Here is a 25,101-nt window from a genome sequence, read left to right as displayed (position 1 = left end):
GGTGGGTATCCATCCTCCAGATGTCTGCTTTTCACGAATCTTCCTAGAATGTACCTATTGTTGAAAACATCACTGGCCAGCAGTCGTTTCTTGTGAACATTTTTAATTCACTGTCCATCATAAACCTAAATATGACATGTCTAAAATGTAGCTCAATCCACCTCCCCCACCCCAATCAGACCTCCAACCTTGACTTTGCTATTTCTTTTAAGAATGTCACTATTAGGGAGCCTGGGTGGCTCAGTCGGTTAAGCATCAAACTGTTGATTTCAGCTCAGGTCTTGAGCTCAGGGTCATGAGTTCAAGCCCCATGTGGGGTTCCATGCTGGGTGTGGAGCCTATTTAAAAAAAAAAAAAGAACGTCATCATTAACCCAGTCATCTATACTCAACAGCTATATAAACAGTAATAGCTAACACTTCCTGAGAACACAGTTATTGTGCTAAGCATCTTAGACGTCATCCATTTAATCCTCTCAACAATCCTATGAGGAAGGCACACTTATTAACCCCATTTTATAGATGCAGAAATGGAAGCTTATGTAAATTGCCAAAGGCGACACCTCAGCATCATCTTTCATTACTCATCTCCACCCTCCATAGCTCATGAATCACCAAGTTCTCTCAATTCTCTCTCTGTACTATTTCTTGTATTTGTTGCTTTCATTCCGTGTCTGTTGCCACTGCACCAGTCTTAGCCCTTTCTGACGTATGTCTCACCTGTAGCCAGGGCCCAACATAGTCTCTCTTGTTCCACGATTCCCTTCCTTAGATCTTTCTGATATGCTTTGGTCGGACTAAGCCACCTAAAAGCCCACTCTTATCCCACCCATTTCCAAGTTCAAATCTTTAAACTGGAGGAGAGATATCCAAATACCCCCGGAGGCGATCCTTAGTGTGATGGTAGCAATCATTTTTTGAAAAATTAAATAACTTCATTAGATTATAATTAAAAGGAAAAAATGTTACAGCCTTAGGTTGAAATTATAGGACAAGACACATCATAAAGATAAGCAAACACTGTACCCAATAAATGTGTCACTCAAACTCCATTTGTTCCAGCATTAGGGAACTCATACTGGTCATCTGACCATCCTAAATATGCAATTACATTTTTTAGAGGCAAGCCTTTGCATAAAAAAAGCAGTTTTGGGGGCTCCTGGGTGGCTCAGTCATTAAGCGTCTGCCTTCAGCTCAGGTCATGATCCCAGGATCCTGGGATCGAGCCCCGCGTTGGGCTCCCTGCTCCGCTGGAAGCCTGCTTCTCCCTCTCCCACTCCCCCTGCTTGTGTTCCCTCTCTCGCTGTGTCTCTCTCTGTCAAATAAATAAATAAAATCTAAAAAAAAAAAAAAGCTGTTTTGTAAATGTGCTTAGTGTTTTCCAATACGTGCCTGCATATTTATAAACGTCATTATTGTATTAAAATAACAAATGTACACAGTAAAAGAAAAACTGAATCAAAATACCACCAAAGGATATAATAGAAAAATTTCTCTCTCCCAAGATTGAATAAGGTGATTTGTACTTTCTTCTTTACGCATTTCTGTAGTTTACAGACTTTTAGCAATGCATAGGTATTGCTTTAGAATAGAAAATAAAGCTAATAAAGCATAATTTTAAAAAGGAACCACATTTTCCATCATTCCCTGCTACTTATAATATAAAAGCTAAATTCTTTGGCTGAGGCCCTATGTAATCTGGCCCCAAACTGCTTTCCAGGCTTATTATATACTATTCAATACAAATGTTCTGCTTCAGTTAAACTATTTTAAACACATTTTCCCTGCTGTGTCTCCTACTGTGTGTTTTCTCTTCCTGGAATGAGCTTCCCCCTTCTCTTTTAATATCCTAATTCAATCTATTGTTCAAGATCTAAGTGAGTTCTACATACAGCCTTTCCTAAAGAGGAAGGAATCAGTGTGTAGTCAGTATTCACCATGTGGGTTATGCACTATATTTGGTGCTTTACATGGTATTCATTTGAGCTTCACAACAGCTCTTGATAGTTGGCATTAATTACCTTCTTTTTACAGATGAGGAAACTAAGTTTCCTTCAAGTCACATAGCCAGTATGTGGCAGAGCCGAAATTTGCCGCTGGCTGACTGTTCCCCAGCTCAGAGAGCTCTCATTTGTTCCAACTTTTGAAGCACGTATCTGTATAAGTTTGACCAATAATCACAGAAGAGCATTCTAAGATAGTGGCATTGCTTATACCATTATTTTGAAGTACTTATATTTTGCATTTTTATCTTCTCAACAAAACTTCCCGTGAGAAAACTTGGGTGTGTGTTCTCACTTGCCATTTCCTAGTTATGTATCTTTGAGTCAACTCCTTAACCTTTCTCAGCCTCAAGTCAGGTAATAATAATACCTAACTCTTAGGGTTGTCATGAGAGTTAAAATCCTAACATATATCTTGTACAAAAGAGCTGATTGTTGTGCATTTGACTTAACACAGTGATATTAATTAATTTTCAAATTCCATTTAATTTCTAGTTTCTTTATAGTAGTGGTTTGAGATATTCCTAAGATGTGGTGTCCTAAAGAGGACTAGAACTTTTTCTTCAATACAAAGACTGGCTTTACATAAATAAATAAATAAACTTATTTATTTGTTTGTTTGTTTATGTATGTGTGTATTTGAGCAGGGGTGCTCATGGGTGCATGGGGGAGGGGCACAGGGAGAGGGAGAGAGACCCTCAGGGAGGCTCTATACCTAGCGCCGCGGGAGCCCGGATGTGAGGGCTTGATCTCAGGGTGTGAGGCTTGATCTCACAACCCTGAGATAATGACATGAGCCGAAATCAAGATTTGGGTGCTTAACATACTGAGCCACCCAGGTGCCCTTGCACAAATTTAAAAAGCATTTTTCAGTTAAAATAGCATTTTGCTATTTGGTCAATATATCCTATCTTGCTGTTTAGCTTAGCTAACATTGAACAAGAGGTTCAGTTACTGGTTAAAGATTGTTCCTAAAGGTAAATGTTTACATTTATAAACATGACTGTTGTGGGCGCCTGGGTGGCTCAGTTGGTTGGGCAACTGCCTTTGGCTCAGGTCATGATCCCGGAGTCCTGGGATTGAGTCCCACATCGGGCTCCCGGCTCAGCGGGGAGCCTGCTTCTCCCTCTGACCTTCTCCCTTCTCATGCTGTTTCTCTCTCTCTCTCTCAAATAAATAAATAAAATATTAAAAAAAAATAAACATGACTGTTGTTATTGAATGTTGTCATTTTTAGTCCAGAAAGCCACTGTGAATTTTAAAACGGAGCACATTGAGTCCTGTATTTACTCAGAAAATGGGAAAGCCATGTAAAGATTGCTGGCCTTCAAAAACAAACATCATTTTTTAAATTATTCTTTATATCAGAGAAAAAGTCAAGCTTCTTTTTTTTTTTTTTTAAAGATTTTATTTATTTGAGAGAGAGAGAATGAGAGAGAGAGCACATGAGAGGGGGGAGGGTCAGAGGGAGAAGCAGACTCCCCGCCGAGCAGGGAGCCCGATGCGGGACTCGATCCCGGGACTGCAGGATCATGACCTGAGCCGAAGGCAGTCGCTCAACCGACTGAGCCACCCAGGCGCCCCAAAAGTCAAGCTTCTTGGGGCGACTGGGTGTCTCATTAGGTTAAGCATCAGCCTTCGGCTCAGGTCATGATCCCAGGGTCCTGGGATCAAATCCCGCATCGGGCTCCCTGCTGAATGGGGAGCCTGCTTCTCCCTCTTCTCTGCTTGCGTTCTCTCTCTCCTCTAATGAATAAATAAAATCTTAAAAAAAAAAAACAAAGCAAAACAAAAAACAGTCAAGCTTCTTGAAAGAGTAGTTTCTATTCCACTGTTTCTATTTTCTTCCTTCTCATTCCCTTTTCAACTCACTGCAATCTCGCCTTTGCAAGACTGTCGTCAGTGAAACCATCCCATCCACGGTCACTTTATTGCTAAGTCAAGGAAAGACTTTTTAGACCTTACCATTGGGGCTTCTCTGAGCGTGAACTCAGTGGAGTTCTTTCTGTGCTTGTTTTTCTCGACTTTTGGTAACAGCTATATCCATTCCTTTTCTTGCTGCTTTTCTAGTTTCTCCTTCTCAGCCTCCCTAGAGCTTCTTTTGGACTGTCTTTTCCTAAAACATCAGTAATTCCCTTGATTCCCAACATCTTTTTTTCTCTCACTCTCCCTGCATGACCTCATCCATTGGCCATGACTAAACTAAAATATGGCTAATGAATCCCAAATCTTTCTCTCCTGCCCAGACATGGCCTCTGAGCTTCAGACTCATGAATGCAACAGTCTATTCCTCTTGAGGTTCCATAGGCACCTGGAACTCAACATGCTTAAAATTCAACTTATCTTTCCCCTGGTGATGTAAATAAGTAGCATTATCATCATCCATTTGCTACAGTCAGAAACTTAAGAGTCATCCTTTTTTTTTTTTAAGATTTTATTTATTTGTTTGACAGAGAGAGAGAGAGAGCACAAGCAGGGGGAGAAGCAGGGAGAAGAGAGGGAGGGGCAGGCTCCATGTTGAGCAGGGAGCCCGATGTGGGGCCTGATCCCAGGACCCTGGGATCATGACCTGAGCTGAAGACAGATGCTTAACGACTGAGCCACCCAGGCGCCCAGGAGTCATCCTTGATCCTGCCTTCCCCCTTAACAGTTCAGATCTAACTGGTGACTGGTTCTTTTAATTCTAGTTTTGTAACAACTTTTGGATGTATCTTCTCTCCATTTATATTTAGTTTTCTAGCGTGTACAAGTACCTCTCATCTTGCTTTATGTTTTCCTTCCCCAGCCATTGTTTACACAGCAAAATGCACACCTGATCTTGTCATTTCTCCTGCTTAAAATCTTCCAGCAGCTTCCTCACCACTTGCCTTGAACAAAGTCCAAGCCCTTTGGCATAGCTTATACGGCCTCTATGATCTTGTTTCTGCTTAGATGTGTAGGACATGTTATTCATATCGCAGTTCTTCCACTTGCCGTGTGATTGAACAAGTTCACTGTAAAATGGAGGTAATAGTAATTGTGAGGATTAAATGAGATCATTTGCAAGAAGTGTTAGCTATTATTTAAAATTACAATTAACATCCTTATTTGTAAGTCTTTGGAAAATAGTACTCTCATTTCCCTAAGACAAATTCTTTTTTTTTTTTAAGATTTTATTTATTTATTTGAAAGAAAGAGAGAATGAGAGAGAGCACATGAGGGGGGGAGGGTCAGAGGGAGAAGCAGACTCCCTGCTGAGCAGGGAGCCCGATGTGGGACTCGATCCCGGGACTCCAGGATCATGACCTGAGCCGAAGGCAGTCACTTAACCAACTGAGCCACCCAGGCGCCCTCCTTAAGACAAATTCTTTTTTTTTTTTTTAAAGATTTTATTTATTTATTTGAGAGAGAGAATGAGAGATAGAGAGCACGAGAGGGAAGAGGGTCAGAGGGGAGAAGCAGACTCCCCGCCGAGCAGGGAGCCCGATGCGGGACTCGATCCCAGGACTCCAGGATCATGACCTGAGCCAAAGGCAGTCGCTTAACCAACTGAGCCACCCAGGCGCCCAAGACAAATTCTTAAAGGAGGATTGCTAGGTATGCATTTTTAGACTTTGGAAAGCATATTGCCAAATTGCTCTGTAGAATAGTTACACCAATTTATACTCTCACCAGCAGCATTGAGGAGGCCTATTTTACCACACTCTTGACCTAATCCTGGGATTACCCATTTAAAAAACCTTTGCTGAACTGATAAGTGAAAAGTCATCCAATTCTTATAACTTATTATGTCTATTTACATATTTCTTACAGAAAGATCAGATATACACTGATAACAGTGTAATTGAAATTTACTCTTTCTTGGTTATACATCTTAATTTGACATTGAGGTTTTTTTACCTATCACTTTCACAGCTGGGATTTTATGTTTTTGAACTCTTTTACTTCCTTCTTTCCTTCCATTTCCTTAGTAATGAGCATGTGTTTGCTTAATTTAATTGAATGAAATTGAACACTTAATTCCTATTAAGACTTTTATGTATATTTGTTTGTTTTTTTAAAGATTTCATTTATTTTTTGACAGAGAGAGAGATAGCAAGAGGGAACACAAGCAGGGGGAGTGGGAGAGGAAGAAGCAGGCTTCCTGGTGAGCAAGGAGCCGGATGTGGGACTCGATCCCGTGACCCTGGGATCATGACCTGAGCCGAAGGCAGACGCTAAACGACTGAGCCACCCAGGCGCCCCTGTATACTATATTTGGTCCAGTGTTTTTGTTTTTTAAAATGAGGAGCTCATAGTTCTGTCCTGAGAGTTGGAAGACCTGTTTCAAATCCCAGTTTAGTCCTGACTAGCTGTGCATCCTTGGGCAAGCCACTTCACCTCTCTGGACCTTCGCTTTCTTATATGTAACATGAGTGGGATGGTACTATCTCAGGTATCTTCTAGTTTTCACATCACATAGGTAAGATTTTTCTTTCATGAGGTTTCTTTGGAGGCAAACTTTTGGAATATTCCCTTCTCCTCTACCACAAATAGTGTTCTCCTCCAATATAGTGTCATCTCTTGGAGGCAAAACTTGCTGCTTTACAGAACTGTGATTCATTTGTATAGTGCCATGAGCCCCAGGACAATAGCAGCCACTACCACCAAAAAGTCACAGCCAAGACTTAAATATAAAGTAGGTCTTATTTGTTTTGTGTGTGTGTGTGTGTGTGTGTGTGTGTGTGTGTGTGTGTGTGTGTGTGAGACAGTCCTTTGAAAGTCTGTTGAAAGCTAAGGACACAGAAAAACCCACATAAGGATACATGCACAAAATTTTAGGGACCTCCTAGGCCCTCGGAAGCCCATCCATATACTCCCTAGGAATACATGAATCCTAGGGCAAGAACATTTGATTTGGGGACATTAAAGGGATCCCTGGAGATGAACTAAATGATCAAAAATGCTTCCTATTGGAAAAGGGAGCTGCCAGATTAAATATTTATAGAATACTATTCAAACTCTCTTTACAAAACTAAACTATTATGATTACTTACAAATACCCTCTTCATAAATCAGATCATGTACTAACTGGCTTAAATCTTTTAGGATAGAATGCGAACTGCTTACCATGCATTACAAGGTCCTACACAGTCTGGCTCTTCCCTGACCTTGTTTTACACTTTTGAGCCCCACGGGCCTTTCTTCTGCTCTGGAAACACACCAACTCCCTCCAACTCATTCTGCTTCTACTGAAGTTTCAGAATGATCTCTTTCCTCTGCCCAGATCACTTCTCTGTTTGCCATCCTTAAGGATGGGTTCAAATGTCCCCTCCTCATGAATGCCTTCCTCAGCCACCTTGGCCCCTACCCATCATTTGCTCTCACATCATCCAGCTTTCTCCCCACATAGTCCTCTCACAGTCCTGGATGTTGTTTTTGTTTGCTTATTGTCTTCTCTCCCCACTAGAATGTTAGTTCCACGAGGGCAGGGGCCTTGCTTCTCTTATTTATAACCGAACTCCCAGAGCCAGGCACAGTGCCTGGCACATGCTGGTTGGTAGACATTCAATAACCAGTAGCTGAATGAATGATTAAGCTTCAGCCAGAGGTGGATTAAAAACTTAACAGGGTCTAAGCACTAAAGATTATGGCGCTCCTCCCCCATATTTAACTCTGACTGAAAACAAGACTGAACCTCATACTTACATGTACTGAAATGAAAATAGCTTCCTTCTAGATTGTCTGATTGTAAGCCATGGAGCCCTTGCTTTGCTGGTGTCCCAAGTTTATGAGCTTTTTATCTGCCTTTGAGGAATCTAGCACTCATTCATCCCTTTAAATGTGCCAGAAGCAATTTTAGGTTCAGCTTGTCTCTGCCTGCAAAAAACCATGCTAGGATTTTGATAGGTATTTTGTTAAATCTATAGATCAATAGGGGAAGGGAGGGAAAAAACAGAATGGGAAGAAATCAGAGAGGGAGACAAACCATGAGACTCTTAACTATGGGAAAGAAATTGAGGGTTGCTGTAGGGGAGGTGGGTGGGGGGATGGGGTAACTGGGTGATGGGCATTAAGGAGGGCACGTGATGTGATGAGCACTGGGTGTTATATGAATCTGATGAATTACTGAACTCTACATCTGAAACTAATGATGTTCTATATATTGCCTAATTGAATTTAAATAAAAAAAATCAAGGGGCACCTGGGTGGCTCAGTCGGTTGGGCGTCTGCTTTTGGCTCAGGTCGTGATCCCGGGGTCGTGGGAGCAAGTCCCTCATCGGGCTCCCTGCTCAGCGGGGAGTCTGCTTCTCCCTCTCCCTCTGCCTGATGCTCTGCCTGCTTGTGTGTTCTCTCTCCCTGTCAAATAAATAAAATCTTTAAAAAAAAATCTATAGATCAATTTGGGAAGAACTGACAATATTTATTATACTGGTTCTTCCAATCCATGAATGTAGTGGGTTGCTCCAATTAATTAGGCCTTCTTTAATTTCACCAGCATTTTATATTTTTCAGCATACAGATCCCATACATGGTTTGTTAGATTTATACCTAAAGATTTCATATTCTTTGGGGCAATTATAAGTGGCATCTAGTTTTTAATTTGTTTCCACATGTTTGTTGTTAGCATATATAGAAGTTCTTTTAGTAGAACAAAGAGAAATGTGCTCTTTAATGAAGTAAACTTGTTCAACATCAACCTATTGGACTAAAAACAAGCTATTTATCCTAACATTCAAGCACCTCATAATGTGCCTCTAAATTTCTTAATATTAGCCCAGTTCTTAATTGCTACACACCAATCTCTACTGCTATTGAAGGGTCTTCTCATCCCTCACCTGAATACACCTTATTCATTCTACCTCCATGTCTTTGTTCATACCATTTCCCCTCAAGAATAGTCCTCCCACTGAGCCCTTTTAACCCAAACTAAATCTTAATTCTCCTTCAAGGATGAGGTCAAAGCTCTTCAGAAGATGCCTTCCCTGACAGCCCCAGCCTACATCGCTCCTTTTTTCTGCTGGACTCTTTTAACCAATATTGTGTGCCCCTCAATCACTAATTTAGTTTTTAATTAGTTTTAATCTCCATCTTGTTTCCCTTATTGGATGCTATATACTGGGGAGGCTCCCATAATAGCTATCATGGTACCACCTGCATGGAAGGCACATAAAGAAGGAGAAGTTTCAAGATGTTCAGTACATAAAGGGTATTCATACATTCTTGCTGAGTCTTTCATCTAGGCAAGATCTGTGCTCTTCACCTGTAGGGCAAGTATTCTCTCTTTTCCAACTAAGCAGACTTGAGATGCAAATAATTTTAAACTGCCGCTTCCAAAATGTTCTAAAAACAGCCGGTCTCTAATCGGATTTTTGGAGGTTTACTTGAACAGCACAGGTAGTCCCATGAAAGCTGCAGTAACATCTCCTGGCCACCAGAGGACGAGGAGCAGGGGGAGAGATTGCTTCCTCCCAGCCCAAGTCTCAGAGGTCAAAGGCAGAGGCAGAATGTGGACTCTGTATCTATGGCCTTCAGGCTTAATTTACTGCCCCAAGTGCTCAGCAGTCTCTCATCTCCAGATGAGCTCCTTTTCCTCTGAAAGATGAGCTGGAGTTTCCCAGAGGCTTACCCCAGTACTAACCTTAAGTGATTATCAGTAGGAACCAATGCACTTTAGTTGCAGGATTTAAAGGCAGAAAAGGAGTACAGAGATGTTTTATCTTTCTAACCCACCGCAAACCTGACTCTCAGTTCTTTGGGCCAGTTAAAAAAAAAAAAAAGTCCCTCAGGCAGTGTCCAAATGGACATTCCACAACAAAGATACCTTTAGGGACCAATGTCCCAAATCCAGGGCTTTGCAAATGGAGTATTTTAGGAGCTAGATTATTCCTACACATAAATTCTGGCTCATGGAGCAGTCCACTCGCAGTGGGCTTTTCCGTCGTTAATCACATCTTTGTTATGTGATATCCACGTGAGTACTTCTCAGTAGAAGCAGCTTCATGCTCAAATGCTCAAAGAACACTAGAATAAAGCTCCGATTGTCCTATTCACTGATTCCAAGTCCTGGTTTGTCGCCACCTCAGGTCTCTAGTTTTCCAAAGAGTGAAATGCAATCTCAAAACAGAGCTATTTTGATTAATGCACATAGAAAATGCACGAAATGTGTGGAGTTAAAGCAACAGGGACTTGCACCTCTCAAGAGGCAGTGAACCTCTGGTCTGATTTAAAAATGATTCTGTGCTGCCCGTTGTAGAAATCATTTTAGAAGAGAATTTCATGCTGCTCGAACTCATTAAATTTGTGAACGTAAATAAGTAAACATAAAGTCAAATAATGAAAGTTAGAGACATTCATGTGGGGTCTCTCAACGACAAACACGTGTAGATGGCTGAATGCCTGACAGCACTACAGTGATTTTTCTCGAAGTACCTGTAACGTCCCTTTCACAAGGACGGCAGTGCCCTGCATTAGGGATTCATCAGACTTTCGAAGGAGTGATTGCAATTCTCTCAAATCATTGTTTGCGTTTCTTTACGCTGGTGAGGCAGCTGGAAACAACGCAACCAGGAGGAAAGAGCTCCGCGTCTACGTCGGGGCGGGGGGGCGCGGGGGCACACCCTTAAATACCTGTTGGGGCGCAGCCCCGGGCCCGGGGTCGCGGCTGGCGGGCGCGCGGGCGCGGAAGGAGGAGGCCGCGGGGCCGCCTCCTCGGGCAGCCCCGGCTCCTCCCAGCGGCGCCTGCGGAACCTGCCTGCGAGTCGCCGAACTCCGGAACGGAACGTGACCCGACCCCTCCCCGAGCGGCCGCAGCGAGGCACGGAGCGGCGCGGCGGACCCGGGCGGCCGCGGGATGGGCGGGCGGGCGCGCGGCCCCGCCCGGCGCCCACCGCCCTGCCCTCGCCTGTCTCCTCCTTTCCCCGGGGCTCCGCTGAGTTCATTCACTGGGATTGGTTTCAAGTGACGCCATCTCTTTATTTTTAAACCAATGACCTCATCCGCGCTTGAAGTTTCCTGACCAGCGACTCTTTCTCTTTTCCCCCAACCCCCCACCCCACCCCCCCGCCTTTCCCCCTCTGTGTATCACTGTTTGGGGGGCTTTAATCAATTTTTAAACGATTATTAGCACTTCTCCCTCCCCCCCTCCGCTTTCCCCACGCGGCCCCCCACCTTCACCTCCCCAAGTTCTTCACCCCTTTCAACATTGTTTTTTCAAGGCTGACTGGGGGGGGGTGGAAGAGAAAGAGTGAAGAAAAGTTGCAAACGTCTCCTCTCTTTCTAAGCTTCCCGCCCCCACCCACCCCTCAGAGAAGGAGAAGATAATATAGTGAAAAGAAGAGGAGGAGAGCGCGACGGGACGGACGCGAGCGGGAGCGCAGCCGCCCTCCCGGCTCCGCGGCGGCGCCTCTCAAGCCGGGCAGGCGAGGGGGGCCCGAGGGGAGACGCCGTGACAACTTTCATTTCTCCCGGAGGGAGTCAGGAGGTCGGCGGCCCCAAAAGTAAGTGGCCTCCGGCCGGCCGCGCACACCGTGCGGTTGGGAGGGTGCGGGGCTCGGGGCGCCCGCCCGCGCCGGCAGCATGGACGCTCCGCGGCGCGCCTGGACTCCGGGTGCCGGGCGGCGCGCTCTCGCCCCGCCGGCTCTGCCTTCCCGGGCGTCCGGGCCACCTTTCCGGGAGGCGGGGTGGGGGTGACCGCGGCCCGGAGCCGCACGAGCGTTTGAGGGGGGTGGTGTAGGCCTTGCTGGGGGCCGGGCCGAGCGGGAAGGGGGCGGGCGGCCGGGCGCGGGGTCTCGGTGCGTGCGCCCCCCGGCCGCGCCGCTGCAAGCGGGCCCGGCCGGCGGATCCCGCCGCAAGGAGCCACCGCCGCGGGACGCGGTACCTTCGCGGGCGAAGCTGCTCACTTGCAGGCGCGACTGTTACACAACACGCCTGCCAAGTGGGGCCCCGGCCTGACTGTTCCCATTATCCCAAATTCGCCTTTGGTGTAAGCAGCGAGGCCACCTGGGTGGTGACGGTGCTGCGTTCTTAAATCCAACCGACCAACCAAAAACTCCCGTTTTCATGCTGGGGCCCGAGTCACGGTGTTGGGGGGCCCAGCGCGTCCGTGACTTCTTTATTTACACTAGCCGTAAAACGTGAGAAATAAAAAAGCCCAAGGGGATAGCCGAGAATCTGTTTATCATGTGTGGTATCATGTAATAAAACACCAGGGAGGAGAATATTCATGCAGAATTGAAGCTTTCAGGTAATGGGTTAATTTCCTAAAACAAACAAAACCCCGGTGACTAACTTGAGAAAATACGAGTAGATCTGAAAATGAATGAATACTGCAAAATCCTAAAGGAGTTCATGAAACTCCAGCTGCAAAGACCCTAAGGCCTTGGGTGTTTGAAATTGTTTGGAGAAAGCACACCTCTAACTAGCCCGTGATGAATAAAGCTGAGAGGAAAAACCTGTTGCATAATCTCATTTGCCGTGGGGTTTGCTGTGCCGTCCCCTTGAACCAAGGGGAAGTGAGTTAAGATGCAGGGTTTTTAAAACTCTCTGAAGTTTTTATTTACCCAGTGCTCTGGCTGCCACTTCTGCTTTAAAAGATTATAAGTAAATAATCTGCTCTTACAAGTCAACCAAACCTATCAAACCTGTTTAGAAAATGACCAGGTATGTTTCTTTCCTTTCTGTGTGTGTGTGTGTGTGTGTGTGTGTGTGTGTGTGTGTGTGTGTGTGTGTGTGTGGTGTGTGAGAAATGTGTGTGTGTGTGTGGTGTGTGAGAAATATACCATCCAAATATACCATCCATGAAAGACCTTCTAACTACTATTGGGGGAACTTAGGCTGTCAGAAAAATGCCTCTTTATGCCACTTATTTTGTGGGGCTGATTCAGAGTACGCATAGGTGACAACTCTTTCCTCAAAGGTTGTATACTATTTCAAACTCCATGAAGAAGAGAGATTTTTTTTAAAGTTAAGGTAAATTTTTAAAGGAAAAAAAGAATTCTTACCAGTTTAGTTACTTTGAAGGATTTACTTTTCCTTGAGAATCCTGTATATTGGTGGACACACAGCTTGGGAGGCCATAATTAATTGAGACTTGTGGAGTTCTCTTATTTGGTGAAGGCAGAAAGCTGGAAAAGTGAATCGAAAAACTAGGAATTTGTGGCTTTGTATAGGTATTTTCATCAGAATATGACTAGACACGGTGAAAATTTTTTGGTTTTTTTTTAAAAGTTGGAGAATTTATTGAGTCTGAGGACTGTGTAGAAGGTTGCTGTTAAAAAAAAATTGGGGTAGTTAACATTGAACATCTCATATAAAAACTTGCGCCAAATTCACCAGCCCAAAAGTTGGTTTTTGGATAAAATAATGCATACTTATCAAAGTTCCACATGGGGGAAAATTAAAAATGGTTTATTAATTCTGCTGGTAATATGGTGAATAGTGTATGAAGGAAAGTGAGTTCAAGCACTGTAGCCCTACATTCATATGTAAAATAATTGAACAGCTATAAAGTAGAAACAGTCCTGTAAAATTGAGGATTAGGGGTCTCTCTGGCCAAAAACTTAATGGCAGTAACTGAAAAGGGGGCAAAAGAGAAGATCCTGTTAACCCAGTTCTTTTCCTTTTTCTTACACATTTTAAAACTTATTTGTAGAAGCGAGGCTGAGATCAGGTCTGTGATGTGTGCGGAGTTTAGTCTGGGGCCAGGAGAAGGGCCAGGGTTGAAGCTATTTTCTATAAATGCTTGTATTGGGAATTTGATTCCATAGAGGTTTTGGTCTATGAGATTATATACTGATGAAGCTGATTTACATAGCTGTCCAATATTAACGTTTTCCTATTTTCAACCAATCACAATATCCTACTAAATATATTTTGCTAGAATTACCAGTGTAATTTCCCCCAGACTTTTCCTGGATTATCTAAAAAAAGTGGGATTTTCTATCCTGTGTTATTTGGACTAAAAATTTCACTGAACGTTTAATTGTTTTTAAAATGCTTTGCATTCTCAAGCAAATGCTATTTTAAGTTGAAGAAGTAAATTAATATAGAGTAAGTTGATTTGGATCAGAATTCTAAGAAAAGGGAGGAAAGGAATCAGGGCAAACAGAAACCAGATTTTATGACAGACTTCAACAGATTGAAAAAACTAGTTAAAAGACTTCATAGGAAAAACCACAATTGATGCTTGATTGGCTTTTTAAAAATTGCATCAAAATCCAAAACTAAGATATCCACCATCATAAAAGAAAATATTACTAATGTTGGCCTAAGCAAAAGCATAATTAAGAAAGTAAGTCTTGCCCAAAGCCACATGATATATTTTAAAGCCAGATGTCGATTTTTTTTAATTTTCTTGTGTTGTGGATAATCTCATATTTTTGTATATTTCATTAGCCCATGATCAAGGGTTGGCTGTGTGAGGGGATGAGGTTCATAAAGGTTGGCTGGATTTAAAGAAGCAAGCTCAGAGGCTTTAAGAATAGGCCATTCTCCTACACTGAGAAAGAGTTAGAAATTTAACCAAATAAATACAGTAGTGGCTCAAAAGGAAGGATCTAAGGCAGATTACTAAGGACAGGTACAAAGAAATAAAAGCTTGCCAGGGGTATGATCAATAAAGAAGGAAATGGGATATATCTTGGCATGAAAGAAAAAAGGGATAAAGAGAAAAAATACTCTTCAATACTTTGGCAACAAGAAGGGGGTAATGAAACTTCACCTCCTCCTTGATTGGGATTAGATACCTCATTATAGGTATCATTAAAAAGTCACGAGATTTTTCATGACATAAAAAATTTAATCTTGGGAGAAGGGATGGATAAAGTGAATTAGCATAAGTTATATGAGAATGTAGAACTTGAAATTGCCAAATATAGAGACCCACTGCAATTTCAACTGAGAAAGGGAGGGATAGGTTTAAAAAGTTGGAACTGTTGACTCGATTTCTAGATTAACTATAGATATAAATCAAGGAAAACATTTATTAATGATATGCTGTTTATATATACTGAAGTGGATACCCAAAGCTGGAGACATGGATCCATGCCCTTAATAAGGAGAGGAGGATTATAAGAATTTTAAGCAAAGTATGTACATTTGTAAAAGTAAACAGTTATCAGACAGATGGGAAGTGCCAAATTCATGGTATAAGGGAGAAAGAGATTGGAGCATTGGGGGAGGTAATGGGGAGGTAATCTTCGTAGAGATAACAGAATTTGACCTTGGCCTTAAAGGATGGTTAACATGTGTATGGAGGAAAGGAAATGGGGGAGGTCATTCATCCATCTCTTCATTCAGCAAATTTATTTGGAGCCTTTACTGTATGTTAGACACTGTTCTAAGAACTGGACATACGGTGGAAAATAAGATAAAGTTTTTGTCCTTATGGGCCCTAAATTCTAGTGGGAGAAGATGGAGGGATAGTAAACAAGTAAACACTACATGGAAAGCCTGATGACAAATTGTGATGTCTAATGAAGATAACGGGCAGGGTCAAGGAAATTATAGAGGGCTAGTTACGGTCCCACTTAACTCTGTTTTGTGTATAATATTCTGATGAATGTAAATGATACAACTATGTATTTTTAAGATTTTATTTATTAGAGAGCACAGAGGGAGTGTGAGAGGGAGAAGCAGATTCCCCACCAAGCAGAGAGCCCGATGTGGGGCTTAATCCTCCTGGAATCATGACCTGAGCTGAAGGCAGACACCTAACTGACTGAGCCACCCAGGTGCCCCTATACTGTTTTTCTACAAATAGTAGAAACTTGAAGCAAAATGTCAGTTCCGAAATGGGAAAGTCTGGACTCACTATAGTTATCTGACCACTAGGTTTTGTTATTGTTGAGATGTTCTTCATCGTGTCAACTAAAATTTTTTTGGTAACTATTACATGTTTTTAAACACATTCATAAAGTACTTCTCAAGTGTTCTGTGAGAAATATGTTCCCTCCTCTTGTCTGCACTTTTAAATAAAAAAAAATCTATAGGTGAAATTGAGGTAGAGGACTCTAAAAAGGATTTATATTAATTGTATATTACCTGTGCTTCTACAGTACATTCTGACATACTTGGGCTAAGGCTATGGAAGAGAAAACAGTTTTCAGAGGAGGTGGGAAATTCTTTAGCATTCCCTTGGTTTCCTTCTATTTTTTTTTTTTTAAGATTTTATTTATTCATCTGAGACAGAGAGAAAGCATGAGCAGGGAGAGAGGCAGAGGGAGAGGGAGAAGCAGGCTCCCCACTGAGCCAGGAGCCCGATGTGGGGCTCAATCCCAGGACCCTGGGATCATGACCTGAGCCGAAGGCAGATGCTTAACCATCTGAGCCACCCAGGCGCCCCTCCCCCCCCCCTTGGTTTCCTTCTAAACTGAATACTCAGAGAAGAATTGTAGGTATAAACGCTAGGGGTCTGTGGTGTGTGTGAGAAGGACAATAGAACTCAGATTTGTTTTAGTGACTGCATGAGGAGTGGGGCAGACTGCAGTTTACAGAAAAAAAGATGCACTATAAATTGTAATGGTAAATGGCAAGGTCATTAATATTAAGTAATTTCCACTCTTCCCCTTAAAATCAATGGGGAAAGACATGTGTAGAGAGCTGCTTATTGTTTGCATTGTGTAAATTAAAAAAAAATACCACTCATATCCTAGGTGGTGCCTAGTAGAGTTGTCTTTTGATAAATATTTGCTGAATAAATTGAATAAATTCTCACAACTGTTACTTTTGACCATGGTTCCATTAAGTCTCTAGCTTAGAGCATTGTTTTTTGAGCTTTGAGATGAAACCTGCAGGGGGTTGCCTTATAGCCTTGGGCACCTGTCTTGTTTGAGCAGTGCTGCTCACTCTGAGAACCTGGACCCTGACCTCACCTCCAGTTTGTGGCTGATCTGACCTCATCTTTTCCGAAGAGGTGGGTGGTTGTCTCCTATCAGCTTTTATCTTCCTGAGTAGCTGAGCTATGTCCTCTTCTGGTCACCTCTTAGGACACTGAAGTATTGCCAGTCTGGCTTATTTTATAGTGGGTTTCTCTTGTTATTTTTGTTGTTTGGTTGGGAGAGAAACACATCCCTCAGGAAGATAGTTGTTGACTTTGCTTTATAAACTGTACATGGTATATAAAGCATGGCATTATTTCCTTTTCCTTCTAGCTTTAGCTAAAAATCTTGTGTTCCCTTGAAAATGAACTGGTAAATGATTTTTTGATGATAGGAAGCAACTAAAAACTAACAAGACTTTTTTTTTTTGGAGACAATCAGGAAACATGGAGTGTGTATTAGATGATATATAAGAATTATAGCCATTAAGTTTTTATCCATGTTAATGGTATTGTGGTTATGTTAAAAAAATTCTCATCTGTTAAAGAGGCATATGGAAGTATTTATAGGCAAAATGAAATGATATCTAATATGTTTTTAAAAAACTTCAGGATAGGCACAAACATACACAAATGGGAAGGAAATAAAACAATATTGGCAAATTTTTGATAATTGTTGAAGCTAGGTGATGGCTACATTGGGGTTTGTTATTGTCTGTATTTTTATCTATATTTGGAAATACCCATAATAATTAAAATATACATTGCCAATTAGAACCGTAGAGGAAGAAATTTAATACAGTAAAATTTTGTGGTTGGACATTTGAGCTAATTGACTAATCAAAAATCTCCCCTTCACAATTTTCTGTAAGTTCTGCTTTTAGTAATGGATTTTTAAAAATAAGGAGAATTTTTTTTTTAAGATTTTATTTATTTATTTGAGAGAGAGACAGAAACAGCATGAGAGTTGGGGAGAGGGTCAGAGGGAGAAGCAGGCTCCCCGCTGAGCCGGGAGCCTGATGTGGGACTCGATCCCAGGATCCCGGATCATGAACTGAGCCGAAGGCAGTCGCTTAACCAACTGAGCCACCCAGGCGCCCAAAATAAGGAGAATTTTGGTCATTAGAAGTATTTAAAACTCTTAACTTTGAGACTTTGTAATAATAACATAGTTGTAGTTTATAAATTGCTTTGATATATTTTTTCTTTTATCCTCAGAACAAGATATGAGTTATCCATCTTAACAGATGAGGAAACTAAGACCTTAGTCTAAGTAATTTATACAGATCCCAAAGCAAGTAAGAAGTGGTGCTGGACTTGGAGCCGAGATCTTCTGATTCATTTTCAGGTGCTTATTTTCTTATATACATTCTTATAAGTGTTCTTTTTAGGTGTTATAAGCCACTGGTTTTCAAACATTTTGGTGTCATGACACGTTGTATTCCTAAAAATTATTGAGGACCCCAAAGATCTTTTGTTTATGTGGAATATATCCATCAATATTCAATATATTAGAAATGAAAACTGAGAAATGTTTAAATGCTTATTCATTTAAAAATAACAAACTTCTTAAAGGTTAATAATACAGATAACATAGTTTCATGAAAAAGGTAGTCCAAAGCAAAAAATATAGTGAGAAGTGTGACATTTGCATTTTGCCACTTTGTTTACTGTGTTTGCTTAATAGAAAACAGTTGGATTTTCATAACTACTTTTATATTTCAATCTGTTATGATAGTTTGGTTTGAATTATATGGGGAAAGCCCTCTATACACAGATACATAGTTGAAAAAGGGTGGACTGTTTTAATAGCTTTTGTAATTGTGAATATCCTTTGTCACATTTTCAAAACTCAACAAGTGGTAGATCCTTAAAAGTTAGTTGCAGTGTTGAATCTGAAACCATACCAGTGATTTTTTTATATTCCATAACATTAAAATTCTATTGGTCCATCTTGAACTTTGAATGGATCTTTGACCTGTATGTGATTTTGTAACATCATGCATTGGTCATTTGAAAAATAATGGTTTACTGAGTTATACAGATCTTTCAAATATTGACACATTTGATTACACAATATTTAACAAATCACATTCATTAATATGACCATTATTCTCATCAAAAAAGCCTTTGAGAATTGGGAAGTGGTCAAGATTTTGCTGTTGAGTTCAAGTTTTCCAAAATTCTAATTTTGAAAGCTCAAATTTTATCATCGGCAACAGATATTGTCAGTTTTTTTCCTTGAAGTGTCAGGCTCACTTTATTCATTTTAGAGAAAATGTCTGCCAAATACCTCAGTCTGAATAACTGTTGTCTGCCAGTCATTCTTTTAAGCAAAAATGATATTCTATGAAAAAAGTGTACAGTTTACCTCACAACTGCAACAATTGTATAAATCCTTTTCCTTAAGACTGCCATTGTATTAAATATGCAGCAGAAGTGTTTTTTTGTGTACCTCCCATTTCATCACACAGAATATTAGAAAGACCCAAGTTCTCAAGAGTGAGATGCAATGAAATTAATAACTCTTATTTAATGTTTTTTCAGGGACATTGTGCAGTGAAACTGGTTTTTTTTTTTAAATGATTGATACAGTGAAGGGTATAATTATTACTAGTACAGTTTTATACTTCTGCCTTGATTCTTGCTAAAGCACCAGCAGTTTTGCCCATCTTTTGTACCCTCAGAGCAGAGATCTACATAGTTGTTTCAGGATAAATCATGAGACTCAAAAAAGTTATTTAATACTTTGAGTAATTCAATAGCATTCTTATTTGTTGCAACCATTCACATAAAAGAAGACCTTCTTCAATTAGTTGGCATGGATACTGGAATAGTGAAAACAAAACAGTAAGTCCACCCATGTCTACGGATCTGTTCACTTATAAAGCATAAGTACAGTCCTTAAGGTGAGATATTAACTTCTAACTCATGTTTGCAACTAAATCTTTAATTTGATGAGATCCTGCATCATTTTTAAGTGGCACTGCTATGATTCCTCTTACTGACTTTTCATCCAGCAGACATTCAGCAGTGTTAACCATACCACGCTTCATTAGTTTCTCAGCTATTGTGTGCACTGTTAAACCAGTGCAATCTGGTTATTTACCCTGTATAATGCTTCAGTGGCTTGTTTATTTCTGATATGTAAAGTCTTTTGCTTTTTTTTTTCCCCCAAAGATTTTATTTATTTGCCAGAGAGAGAGGTAGAGTACAAGCAGGGGGAGTGGCAGGCAGAGGGAGAAGCAGGTTCCTTGCTAAGCAAGGAGCCCGAGGTGGGACACAATCCCAGGATGCTGAGATCATGACCTGAGCCGAAGGCAGACACTTAACCATCTGAGCCACCAGGCGCCCCAAGTCTTTTGCTTTTAAAGAGCTCATCTTGTCAGTGTTTAAAACATTCCATTTCTCTTTCTTTAAACACTAAATGAATTCATTGGATGATAATGAAGTTATGGAGATTATAGCAGATATTACCAAAGATTGCTATTGCTAGGAACATGAAAGTACTGAGAATACACTCAACTCATTTCTGAAAATGTATATATTTATGCCTTACTACCTTAGAAAATGCTAGAAAACACAAGAATATATGAGCATATGTTCCACTAGTTGTCAGCATGATACATTGTCACCACATACCATGTATCCTCTGGATTCGCTGTTGTAACACTCACGAGAGAGTGAGAGCAAAAAAGGCAGATAACCTCTTCGTATTACTAAAAATAGTTTTGCCAGCATGGATCCCCTGAAAGGGTCTCAGGGACCTCCCACCGGGGTCTCTGGATCAAACTTGGACAATACTGATATAACTACCACCGTGTCCTAACATTTTTAGAGAAGTCTGACATAGACATCTATATAAATTAAGTAATGTTCCCATCTTAACTGATCAATTTATGAGGAAGAAGGGAATATGCTAGTGTGTGGGATGAGCCATGCGACCCAGAGACCATAATGGGTGGAAGGTCATATAATACCAGAAAGTGGTTAGAGGACAGACAGAAGGGAGGAGTCGGTAAAAGCACTCTGCAGCTGAACAAAAAATGAGCATTTGTTCTCCCTGTTTTTTTCTTTTTAAACTAGAAAAGCATGGAGCCCCATATATGCACATACATAGATATCTGTTCATACTCATTTATATCTGTGCTCAAAATTAGTACCTGCTCATTTTTTTCTTGAATGGCAACAGAAGGGATGGTTTCATAATTGAGAGGAGAATCGGTGCTGATGGCAGTTGTTTGTTCCTTCCAACCAGGGAGGCTGTTGACTTTTTTTTTTTTTTTTTTTACCCCCTAAGGAAGCTGAGGGATGACAGAAGACAAATGAGGTTAGAAAGAAGAAATTATGAAAGGAGAGTGAGTGGTGTAGACATTGGTGATCATGGGAACAGCTGCAGGCAGGACTGGGCTGTGGACAGAGTGGAGAGATAAGCACTGGAGGGTAAGAGAGGGCTGGAGGGTGAAGCAGGTTCTCCTGTGTGCTGGGCGCAGGGACAGTGGGGCCTGGGGAAGTGCAGAGCTGGGTACAGCAGGAGTCATGGAGATAAACATATATTTGAAAGATTTCCATCAAAATATGGTTAAAATAACTATTTAAATCACTGCACTGGATAGTCTGACTTTTAATGTCTTACCAACATTTAAATTTTATTATTATAGCCCATATATATTCCATTATAGTAGAAAATAACAATGCCGTGAGTTTGGTGTAGTGCTGGTAAGTCTCTAAGCTTTGATTGTGAGCATCAGTATATGAAAATATTGGCTGCGCCAGGTTTGGGACTGCAGATTCAAGAGTGAAATTGTAATACTTCATTTTTTACTAACAGGAGACAGAAGAGTTTCGTTCCAATAGATATCATTTATCAGTTTGTTTTACATGTGGTACTTATTTCCAAAAAGGATTTGAGATGGCAGAAGGAAGGATCAAAGTCAGTAATGAAGAACAAACATGATTCTAAATCATGTTTTCTTCCTTTATGTTTTCCCTATTGATGACATTTTAATAGAGTCATGTAGTTGAGGTACTGTAGATTGGTCTCTATTACCTATTCAGGAGAAATATAATCCCGTCACCTCTTAGTTGCATGTAGTGTAAGCAGAATATATTGTAATGGGAGTGAGATTGGGCAGGAAAATCATAGCATGCTAGAGAAAATTTTTTTTAAATTTCAGAACTGGGGGCGCCTGGGTGGCTTGGTTAGTTGGGTGTCTGCCTTCGGCCCAGGCCCAGGTCGTGATCCCGGGTTCCTGGGATGGAGCTCTGTGTTGGGCTCCCTTAAGGGAGCCTGCTTCTCTCTCTCCCTCTGCTGCTCCCCCTGCTTTTGCGTGCGCTCTCTCTATCAAATAAATAAAATCTAAAAAAAAAAAAAAAAAAATTCAGAACTGCTTTCAGCTGTAGTTAATAGAAATCCACTAGCAGAGGTTTACACCATAAGCTGTTTGTTATTATGCAGTTCATGCAGTTCAGAGGTAGGTGGTCTGTCGGTTTAGCTGCTCAGCAGTGTTCTCAAGGCCCCTGGTTTGCCGTGGGCTTTGACTTTGCCACTTCTTTCCTGTTCATTTACTGTTGCCAGGTCACAAAATGGCTGCCTCAGCTCTAGACATCACATTCCTTTCCAAGGCAAGAAGGAGGAAGGGGACCAAGCAAGCAGTCCCTCCTCCTGTGCTTGCCTAACAGAGAACAAAATCTTTTCCAGAGGCATCCATTCCACTTTCTCTTAAGTCTCATTTGCTTGAGCTGTATTACAAGACTGCCCCCAGTCACAGGAGAGACTGGGGAAATGTTTATGGCCGAAGGGAGTGGGATTATCATTTCCTAGGGTTCGGCACACTGAGTGCAGCCCAGGAGAAATTGAGATTCTGTTAGCAAGTTAGAGGGAAAGCCATGTCTGTTGGGTAGCTGTGTTTCTGTCACATAGAAAGGAAAGCCCAAAGACGGGTAGGTAATGTGCTAAAACACTTTCCTTTAGTCTAGAGGCTGTTTTAAGTTTCCTCCTCAAATTAAGGCCATATCCATTTTCTTTCTGATTTTAGTGGAAGGTTGTACAGACCTATATCCCAATTAGTTGTAGAGCTAATTTAAAGACTAGTCTTAGTCTTCTCAAGTGTGAAATGAGAATATTGTATTAAGATCATCTTAGATGTAATCTCCAGTTCTAAAATTCATGTCTCTCTCCTTTTTTCCCCTGTCTTGACCACTTCACACTTAACTACCTTTTTTTCCCCGTCTTGACCACTTCACACTTAACTACCTTTTTTTTCCCCCTGTCTTGACCACTTCACACTTACTACCTTTTTTTATCAAAAAAGTGGACAGGATTAGAGAGAAGACAGGAAAACGTGTGGTGTTTCCTAGTCACATTGCTAGCTGGGTAGTATCTTTAATGAAGATCTTGATGGTATAGAAAGTTAAAGCTAAAATGAGGTTTTGACTTTTGGGCAGTTACTTATATTCTGCCCCAGATTTCCACTGAAAATGGAAAACCAAATACATTTTTATTTTTATAGAGGGACATGTATATACATGTGTGTAGTCTATAACCAAAACACTCTTGGTACAGTGTTCTGAGAAAATGCAAGTTGTCCTACCAGGAGGCTTAATTTGAAACACTATAGTTAAAAACTTGGTAGAACATCCCCTTTTGCCTATTGGGCATTTATTCTTGTTTGTTAATACTGTTCGCACCACATATTTGTCTTAGATAAAATTAAAGGACAACTAAAGGAAAGTGATTCCCTTCATGCATTGTGGCAACTAAATTTTACTTGAATGAGGCAGGACCTTTGAGGTTTCAAGTGCCTTTAAATGGGATTCTACTTGTGTTTCAGCAACACCAGTGATTTGCTTCCTCATATAAAATCCTGTCAAGATTATATAAATTTGGACATACAGTGAGTTGAAAATCATACTCCCAACTCTAGCAAATTGCAGAGCAATTACACTACTTATAAAAGAGGCTGTTAAAATGTTAACCTAAAAAGTTTTCATCTTTTCTCCAGCAAAAATCTTATAGAATGAACCTGCTGCATTTTATTTGGTTCATCAGTATTGGGAGACCCTGGAGATTAACATTGTTAACTGTGGCATTTAAGTGACCAAAAGGCACCTGCGCTATGGGGTGTATTTTTAAGAATAAAATGCATGTATGTATACAAATTTAACAGCTGCTTTAAACAGCTTAAGGGTAGCTTAGGGGCATCTAATTTCATTACCACAGAATATCCAAATATCAGAAACTTTTTCTTCTCAAACCGTCTTAAGTATGTAATTAAAGCAATTGTTTTCATTTTTCCTTATGTGAGTGACTAAGAGCCTTGTTAATGTAAATATTGAGGAAGCTTGATTTTATAACCAATAAAAATCATGTACAGTGGAAAACCCCTTCTCTTGTCTACAGTCCAACTGAAAGACAAACTCAAGCGTTTTTTTTCTGGCAGATGAATGACCCGTGTTGAAGGATCTTAGATGCTGTTAGTGGCTATCTCATTATAGAATGTAATTAATGATGTTGGTTTAAAGAGATACATTATTTTTGTGGGGGTGGGGAAATTTCCAAGTATAAATGTTAGGCAGTGTGGTATTCACTTGCCAGGAAAAAGTAGATTTATACAAGTTTTTAGTAAAAGTTATTGTGAAATCATTGGAGATTTTTATTATGGAAATGACCATTCATTCATTAAAATAAGCACTTTGGCTTCTGAGTCTGGTAGGCTTATTTTTTTGGACAAAAGACCCATTCTTTTTGCCAGTGGTCCTCAATATGTCATTGTTATCAGCATGAACAAGTATTTACTGAGTGACTTTTAAGAGTGAGGTATTAGAAGGGACGCAAGGAAGTATAGCATGTACTCGGTCATCAGGGAGTTTACACTTGGCACCATCTCTTTATTTTCCATTCTTCATGATTTAAACAAATCACCATAAAAGACTCCTTATTCTTCTCCCTGGGCGTTCTTCAACTGGGGGTCCAGCACACTAGTGTCCACTTTCTTAGGCTGGAGGATAAAGTCACAGTTAGAAGTGGAGGCCAGTCCACTTGAGGTCCTCAAGTGGCCATTTCTCCTTCCCTCCTGGGACTGCAGACCTGCCCCACTTGCTCGGAGAGCAGTGTGATAGCTGGCTGCTTCTGTAGGGTAGTTGGGGAGAAGGAAGACAGTGTCCTGGGGCACTTCTTGGCTCCTTTAAATGTGAAAGGTTGGGAGGGACACAGCAAGAAAAAGCGAGAGATCTATTGTCTTTTTTTTTTTCTTTTTTCTTATTGGGGTAAAAACAACAAAAGTTTGCCATCTTAACTAGTAGTGTTAAGTATGTTCACTTT

At 41.0% G+C, this 25,101-nt stretch overlaps 1 protein-coding gene and 1 long non-coding RNA gene across 9 annotated transcripts in view; one reads left to right on the top strand and one right to left on the bottom strand.

The window, feature by feature from the left end:
- Nucleotides 1-142: 142 nt before the first annotated feature.
- Nucleotides 143-10,517, bottom strand: LOC148163707 (uncharacterized). The gene is made up of 3 exons (XR_015768766.1): nucleotides 10,394-10,517; nucleotides 4,815-4,995; nucleotides 143-338 (listed from the first exon to the last, which is right to left on the bottom strand). It is a non-coding gene; the product is annotated as an uncharacterized LOC148163707 (long non-coding RNA).
- A 515-nt stretch (nucleotides 10,518-11,032) lies between these two features.
- Nucleotides 11,033-25,101, top strand: part of DUSP16 (dual specificity phosphatase 16) — a 77,650-nt gene continuing 63,581 nt past the window's right edge. For 6 of the 8 annotated variants that reach the window (XM_028119697.2, XM_028119695.2, XM_028119690.2 and 3 more), the window contains exons 1-2: nucleotides 11,033-11,460; nucleotides 17,997-18,126. The gene's annotated coding sequence lies outside the window, so the exon portion shown is untranslated. Of the gene's footprint in view, nucleotides 11,461-12,556; nucleotides 12,623-16,797; nucleotides 16,875-17,996; nucleotides 18,127-25,101 lie in introns of those variants that run through there. The other 2 variants (XM_088025925.1, XM_028119693.2) reach the window with 2 other exon arrangements.

This window comes from Eumetopias jubatus, unplaced genomic scaffold, assembly GCF_037043125.1.
Source record: "Eumetopias jubatus isolate StellerSeaLion01/CBP00866 unplaced genomic scaffold, mEumJub1_p1.0 scaffold_8, whole genome shotgun sequence".
Taxonomy (NCBI): domain Eukaryota; kingdom Metazoa; phylum Chordata; class Mammalia; order Carnivora; family Otariidae; genus Eumetopias; species Eumetopias jubatus.
This window is presented reverse-complemented; position numbering and strand designations above follow the sequence as displayed.